Raw genomic sequence first — 8,960 nt, forward strand, 5'->3', positions numbered from 1 at the left:
ATATCACGGGAAAAAATCCGGTCGTCTCTTGTCCACTCTCTTTATTCAAGCATTTTCTTTCATGCAATTTATTCATGTGCTTAACTTAGAGATCATAATTTAGCTCTACCTTGCTAGGCTTTACTTCTCGTTATCTCTCTCTTAGCTTGTGTAGGTAGCTTAGTTATCCAGTTGGTGAATTGGTGCCTTACTAGCATTGCATAGGTTAAGGTTGCTTTATTGTGTTTTAGAAATTGAAAAAGGCCCAATTCACCCCCCCTCTTGGTCCATCGATCCTTACAGCCGTCGCCAGGGCCTATGCTACAACTGTGATGAGCCCTACGTGCGGGGCCACCAGTGCCAGTGCCTGTTCTACTTGGAGTGCACAGACTTCGTCGACGGCCCTGACACCGAGCCGCCCTTGCTGGCGAGACCGCCGCAGCAGCGGCCGTACCAGAGACGGAGATCCCTCCGACCATTTCCCTCTATGCCATCGCTGGGATTCGTCTAGAGAACGCCATGCGCCTCCCCGTGACTGTGCATGGGCATCGCTTGGTCGCCCTCCTCAACTCCGGCTCCACACACAACTTCATCGACACCGAGCTCATGCGCCGTCTTTGTCTCGCCACGGCGCCACACCCGACCATGCAGGTCTTGGTGGCCAATGGCAACCTGGCGCCGTGTCGCAGGGTCGCCCGCGATGTGGCCCTCGCCATCGGCACGGAGGAATTCTCCGTCAGGCTCTTCGGCATCAACCTGGGCGGGTTCGACATCATCATCGGCGTCGAGTTCCTGCGCATGCTGGGCCCCATCCTCTGGGACTTCGAGGACCTCTACATGGCTTTCAACCGAGGGGGCCGACGCCTACTCCGGAAGGGCCTCGGCTCGGACCAAGACGACATAACCGAGCCGGCTGTTCGGGCTGTTGCGGCCACCCCAGCACAGCTGCTCCTGGACGACCTCCTGCTGCAGTTCGTGCCAATTTTTGAGGAACTGCGCTAACTGCCCCCGGCACGCCCCTACGACCACCGCATCCACCTCCTGCCGGACACCACCCCGATGGCTGTGCAGCCCTACCGCTACCCCCAGCTCCAGAAGGATGAACTCGAGCGACAGTGCACTACTATGCTCGACCATGGCATCATCCGACCGACCACGTCCCTGTTCTCCGCGCCCGTGCTGCTGGTGTGCAAGGCGGACTCCTCTTGGCGATTCTGTATCGACTACCGGGCCCTCATCGCCAAAACCTCCAAGGACAAGTTCCCTATACCGGTGGTCGATGAACTCCTGGACGAGTTACATGGTGCATGTTTCTTCTCCAAGCTGGACCTCCACTTGGGCTACCACCAGGTGCGGATGCACCCTGAGGACGTGGCCAAGACGGCATTCCGCACGCACCATGGCCACTTTGAGTTCTTGGTCATGCCGTTCGGCCTCTCCAATGCTCCAGCAACGTTCCAAGCGTTGATGAACGATGTGCTGCGGCCCTTCCTATGCAGGTTCATCCTTGTGTTCTTCGACGATATTCTCATCTACAGTTCGTCGTGGTCAGAGCATTTGCAGCACCTCCGCCTCGTCCTCGACGCACTCCGGGCGCACCGCCTCCACCTAAAGCGCTACAAGTGCTCGTCAGCGTGCGTGGCATACTTGGTCCACATCATCTGCGACGGCGGCGTGGCCATGAACGCCGACAAGATCGCGGCGGTGGCTGAGTGGCCGGTGCCACGATCAGTGTGCGGCCTGCGAGGCTTCCTCGGCCTCGCGGGCTACTACAAGAAGTTCATCCGCGACTTCGGCACCATCGCGGCTCCTCTCACGCGTCTTCTACGGAAGGACGCGTCCGCCTAGTCCGAGGAGGCGGACCAGGCATTCCAGGCGCTCAAGGGCACCCTCTACACCGGGCCCGTGCTACAGTGTGGCAGCCCCGCCCGACATAAACCGGCTTAAGTGCGCTAACCATCATCAAACGACAATCAGGGTTAACACGCACTTAAAACGGAGCAATCCGGCAGTGCTGTCGGGTAAAATCCCGATAAAACCACTTGAACCTGGATCGAACAAAGCAGCATAACTCACACGAAGGCGAGTCCAGAGATTACAATACCTCACAATATATTACACCACAGAGTTTAACATAAAAACAAAATTACAAACCAAGTTCCAAATTTAACAAAGTACTTTTCAAACCAACGTAACAGAAGTTCACCAGAGTCCTTTATTTTAGCGGCAAAGTAAATATGAGAACTAACGACGATATGGATGTCTCGAGAAAGCCCGATACAAGACATCACTCGTTCTTGTCATCATTGGCCGGGGACGCATCCCACTCCACGAACCAACCAGGCGGGAGAGTGCAAGGCCAGGTCAAACTGGCAATCATATCCTCAAAGGTTTCACCTGAAATAAAATATAGCCACAAGCAAGGTTGAGTATTCTAATACTCAGCAAGGCTTACCCGACTGAGGGTATACTTAGCCCTTTATCTAGACATGCAAGGCTTTTGGCTTGAGGGGTTGTTTTGCCGAAAAGCAGTAAAGAGTAGATCCTTAATGTAGGTTATAGTTTTCAGGTTCTAGTTCAATTAACCAGTCTAGTTGAGCATCTATCCAAAGGCATGCATGGTGAAAACAATTATCTTTTATTATCCAATCAACCATGTTCATCATCCTCATCTTTCACTTCTTACTCTATGTGGTAAAAGGGTTGAGCAGTCCCAAACAGTGAGAAGCGGACGATTCGAATCGAATTTGTTAACCTTGCAAGGCAGACCTAAACACACGTCACGTGGATACTCCCAGAGTCACACGTGCAACATTTCCCCTTTCTTTCCGGGTTGTGGATCAGGGTCACCGTCCTCGACTACAGAGTACGACGACTCTGCACCCGCATGTGCGCGCATGAGAAATGACGTTCAAAGAAGGTGAAAGTAAAGTCCACTTGTCGGTCCAATCAGGTACTTAAGCTTACCGATTACCATATTCTCGGCATGTGTCTAGTACGTTCAAACGCTTAACCACCACTACCACACACTGTGGCCTTATCAAATTTCACTAAACAGACGGGGCATCACAAGTACCACAGCCCCTCCCGTAAGCCTTATAGTTGCAGCAGGTATTAAACAACCAACTCCTATAATTCGCGCGAGTGACAGGAAATCACTCGACTTCTACCGAACACTTAGCATAGCCAACTAGCGACCTACACATACTAGTGTTCAAGCATAGGTACCTAGGATCATACAACTAAGGTTCCAGTCAACTCCTGTAAACTTAAATGCACAAATAGATAGGAACAATAATAAGTTGCATAAATTTAAAATAGTAGGACATTCTCCGGGGCTTGCCTTCCTGGGCGTAACTGGATCTGGGCTCTTCCGAAATCGGGTTCGGGTCTTGCGCAGCTTCAGTTAGATTAACTTGAGCTTCGCGCTGCTCACTCTCGGACTCGGGCACCAGCTCGTATGTTCCGTCAGCGAGAGTAGTAGTATCTATATGAGATGCACATAGCTGAGTTGCTGTGATGGTATGAATTATTTCACAATAACGGTGTAATGCAAACAAAACCCGAAGTTAAAGAGTGAAACACTTTCATTCATATTTTACTGGGCAATCGTTTATAGAGTAGTAGCTCAACATATCTAACTACACAAGGCAACATGATCAACAACACAAGAAAACTATACTAACTTCCTAAACAAGTGGGAGTAGTTTCCTATAGCAATTAAACCATGGTTGGTTAATAAATCAACAACTCAGCACACATACAATAGTAAAATCAACAAAAATTACATCTAACAGAAGGTAAACAGAACTAGCTATCTTGCAAAACTCATCCCAAATATTGTAGCCAAATAACCAGAACAATTCATGTAATCAGACAGCTCCTAGAAAAAGATTGAATTATACAGGTTAGACCAGCATATAAAACAATTTCAAACTTTAACAGTAGGTTTAGAAAGGAATGAATTAACTACTGTGAATTTTTCAGGATTTATTATGCTCAGAATTAAATAGGAGAGAATAAACAAAACATACATTAGCTTATCAAGATTAAATTTTAGATCCTGTTATATTCATGAACTGGGACTCAAACTCCATGGACAAGCTAAACTATGCAAAGAGAACACTCAGAAATGTTTTCATGATTTATTAGCATCATAAACTATTTATCATAATTAATATCTACTAAACAAGCATTAAATCAAATAAATAGCTACACAAATCTAAAAATATTGAAACTTGGAAAGTGGTGCTCATTTAGTATTGGAAATACACAAAAAAAGTTTCATACATATATCTAAGTCATAACATCCAGAAATAAAAAGCAAAATATTTTACTAGATCTAGCCAAGACTAGGGTTTCATCTAGTTACAAAGGTCAACTGGTGCTCAAATTTTTACACAACACTAAGCATGGCATGCACTACCTACCAGCCAAAAATCAGACACAGATATTGAGTATAACTCCTAGAATAATTATAGTCTATGAAATCTAATCTTTTTCCTATATTAAAATACAGACAGAAAATAAACATGTGCATGTCAAGAAAGTTGTAGATCTTGTTGAAAGGATTCCAAAACAATTGGATTTGCATTTTTCCAATTTTTCTATGAATTTCTAGGAATTTTCAAAGTTTGCTGGTTTAGGAAACAAAAAGGAAAAAGGATTTCTTTTTGCACAAAGGCCCCTGGAAGACTTTTTCTTCTCGTGGAGAAGCCCTTTGGCCGGTTTCGGAAAACAGAGGAGGCGGCGGGCGGCGGGATTCCGGCATGGGGGCTCACCGGGGGCGTGGAAGAAGTAGGGGAAAAGCTTCACGGCGTCGAGAGGAACCTAGGGATGGACTCGGTTGGGGCTAGGGATGGCCGGAGCGGCGGCTCCGCGAGGAACAGCGGTCGGCGGCGGCGGTTTGCGGCGGCGGCGGCGGTCCGGTGGTCGGGGGTGACGGCGAGGGGGTCGTGGAGTACCAGTGGAAGGTGAGGAAGGTGGCTGCGGGGGTTGTTGGGCACGAGGAAAGGCGGAGAAGGGGGCTCCGCGGGAGCCTAGGGCGCGGCGGCGGGCATGGCTGGCGGCGGCGGCCGTTCCAGGCAGAAAGGGGCGCACGGAGCTGGCTCTCGCGCTCAGGGAGGAAGGAGAGAGGGGTGAGGGCGTTGTGGAGCTCGCGGGATGGTTCTAGGCGATCCTGGGCGAGAGAGAGAGCGAGCGCGGTCGGCCGGAGCGATACGGCGTCGCCGTGGCGCTTCGTCGGCGGTCCTCGGTGTGCGCGCACGGGGTGGCGCCGCGTGGCGAGGCCGAGCGGGTTGGGGTGGTCGGTTTGGGCGAACCAGGTGGCGGAGAGGCGGCCTGGCCGGCCGGGCGGCGCGCGGCGTGAGGCCGACGGCCTCTGGTCGACCGGCAGAAACAGGGGAGGGTGGAGAGAGCAGAGAGAGTAGAGAGAAAGAGAGAGAGAGAAATTTGATTGATTTCAAATTTGAAGCTTTCTCAAAATTTTCAATCAACACTCGAAAATTTTTGAATATGAAAGATGTTCCAAATTTCAAATCCTATCACTTTTGTTTCAGGCCTACTTTCATTTGGGACCCAATTCAAAAGTTCAATTTGAATCCCGACAAATGTAGTTATTACCCGGTTCGAGCTAAATTCAAAATTTTCTTCAACTTTTGTATAAAAACTTAAATATATTTGAGCATGACAATTGTTCAACATTTAAAACCCTACAAGTTTTATTTCAGGAAAAAGCTCAATTAAACCACGGTTTGAAAATTATTTTAAAACTAACACAACTAAGGTTTTTGAATTGCTAATCATTTCATGTAGACTTGCATTGGGTTAAGGGTACATGACTTGGTGCTAATGACCCTAGTTTAGCAAATGAAACACCTGAGGTGTTACAGCCTACCCCCCTTAAAAAGAATCTCGACCCGAGATTCGAGTAAAAAGGCTAAGTGTGGAAGGTATGTGTACCTTGGAGAGAAGCTAGAAAACCACGGTAATGTTCATTTAGATAAGTTTCAGTCTCCCAAGTGGCTTCTTCTTCAGTGTGATGACTCCACTGGATTTTGTACATTTTAACTACTTTTCTTCTGGTTACCCTTTCTTTTCGGTCAAGAACTTTGATTGGATATTCCACATAGGAAAGGTCCGGTTCAACCCGTATATCCTCTTGTTCGACAATCTCCGTGGGAACTCGGACACATTTCTTTAGCTGTCATGTACGGTGGATAGTTGCGGAGGAAGTCTCACTCTATAGGCCACAGGTCCACAAATTTCGATGATTTCATAGGGACCTACATACCGGGGAGCTAGTTTTCCTTTCACTCCAAATCTTTGTACACCCCTGGTTGGAGAAACCCGAAGGTATACATGATTTCCAACTTCGAATTGCAAGGGATCTCTTCTTTTGTCAAAATAGCTCTTTTGCCTAGATTGTGCCGCCTTAAGATTTGCTTGGATTACCTTCACTTTTTCTTCTGCCTCAGTTACAAGATCAGGTCCAAATACTACTCGCTCTCCGACTTGCGACCAGCTTAAAGGAGTACGACACCTCCGACCATACAAGGCCTCAAAGGGTGCCATTTTCAAACTTTCTTGATAGCTATTGTTGTATGAGAACTCCGCTAGAGATAAGCACTTATCCCAACTCTTGTCAAAGTGAATGACACAAGCTCTCAACATATCTTCTAAGATTTGGTTTATTCTCTCTGTTTGTCCATCGGTTTGAGGATGATAAGCTGAGCTTCGAATCAGTTTGGTACCAAGAGAAGCTTGCAATTGTTCCCAAAAGCATGCGGTGAATTGAGTACCACGATCAGAAATGATCGTTTTGGTTACGCCATGTAGGCAAACAATGCAATCGAGATAAATCTCGGCATATTTCTTGGCAGTGTAGGTAGTGTGCACTGGAATAAAATGCGCCGTCTTTGTGAGCCTATCCACGATAACCCAAATAGAGTCATGCTTCTGGGATGTGTTTGGCAATCCAACAATGAAATCCATACTTATGTCTTCCCATTTCCATGATGGGATAGACAAAGGTTGAAGAGGGCCGGCTACCTTCAAGTGGCTGGCTTTTACTCGCCGACAGGTATCACATTCGGAAACATACTTTGCAATTTCTCTTTTCATCCTAGTCCACCAGAAGTTTTGTTTAAGATCTTGATACATTTTGTTACTGCCTGGATGAATGGAGAACTTGGAAAGGTGTGCCTCATCGAGGATTTGCTTACGGAGCTCATGATTCTTTGGAACGACTATGCGGCTTTCGAACCATAGAATTCCATTGTGACCTTGGCGGAAACATTTATATTTCTCTTCCCCTTGGGAGAGCTTCTGCTTGATGATATTAATACCTTCATCATGTAGTTGTGCCATGATAATTTGATCGTGGAGGGTTGGTTCAATGGAAATATGGTTTAAAGTGCCTTGGGGAATCATTTCCAAATTTAGTCTTCTCATTTCAGAACACAGTGTCTGGTCATAAAATTCCACAGTTAGGCAATTACAATGAGTCTTGCGGCTTAGTGCATCCGCGACTACATTGGCCTTGCCCGGATGGTAGTGCACCTCGAGATCGTAGTCTTTGATTAATTCCAACCATCTTCTTTGTCTCATATTTAAATCGGCTTGGGTGAAGATATATTTGAGACTCTTATGGTCTGTGTAGATATTGCAATGATTGCCCATAAGATAGTGTCTCCAAATCTTCAGAGCATGAATGACGGCTGCTAACTCGAGGTCATGAGTAGGATAGTTCTGCTCATGGGGCCGAAGAGATCGTGAAGCATAGGCAATGACTCTATTGTCTTGCATGAGCACACAACCAAGACCCGTACCCGACGCATCACAATACACGTCAAAGGGCTTGGCATTATCAGGTTGAGCTAAGACGGGGGCCTTAGTCAGCAACTCCCTTAAAGTGTGGAAAGCTTTCTCACATCTTTCATCCCAGACAAATTTCATTCCTTTCTTCAACAGTTCGGTCATAGGCTTAGTAATTTTTGAGAAGTCCGGACTGAATCGACGATAATATCCAGCTAGACCAAGAAAACTGCGAATTTGATGAACAGAAGTAGGAGGTTTCCAGTCCATCACTTCTTGCACCTTACTAGGATCAACGGCTATGCCTTCACTGGATATAGTATGACCCAAAAATTTCACCCTGTCTAACCAGAATGCACATTTGGAAAACTTAGCATATAATTTATGATCTCTGAGGCGTTGAAGAACAATGCGCAAATGTTGGGCATGGTCCTCCTCATTCTTGGAATAAACAATGATGTCGTCAATGAAGACCACGACAAACTTGTCAAGATCCGGCATGAACACCGAATTCATAAGGTACTTGAAATAGGCAGGTGCGTTTGTGAGGCCAAAGGACATAACCAAATATTCATACAATCCATATCTGGTAGAGAAGGCGGTTTTAGGAATATCACAGGGTCGGATTTTGATCTGATGATATCCAGAACGAAGATCCAACTTGGAAAACACCCTAGCTCCAGCCAACTGATCAAATAAAACATCAATGCGGGGAAGGGGATATTTATTTTTGATTGTCACCGCATTGAGGGGCCGGTAGTCCACACACAATCTCAAACTATCATCCTTTTTCTTCACAAATAAGGCCGGACAACCCCAAGGTGATGCACTAGGGCGAATAAAACCTTTGTCAAGAAGTTCTTGAAGTTGAATTTTTAATTCAGCCAATTCCTTAGGTGGCATTCTATAGGACCTCTTTGAAATAGGTGTAGTGCCTGGCTGCAACTCAATAATAAACTCGATGTCCCTATCCGGTGGCATTCCTGGCAAGTCATTCGGAAAAACATCGGCAAACTCGCATATCACTGGGATTTCTTCTAATCTGGATTCGCTCATGGCATATGCGCAAGAATTGGTGCACTCTTGGGAGGGTAAATAAAGAGTAGTGGCTCCTTGGATCGGGGAATTTATTTCAACGGCCCTGGAGGGAATGTCCAAAGCCACTC

The sequence above is a fragment of the Panicum virgatum genome, chromosome 1K, assembly GCF_016808335.1.
Source record: "Panicum virgatum strain AP13 chromosome 1K, P.virgatum_v5, whole genome shotgun sequence".
Taxonomy (NCBI): Eukaryota; Viridiplantae; Streptophyta; class Magnoliopsida; order Poales; family Poaceae; genus Panicum; species Panicum virgatum.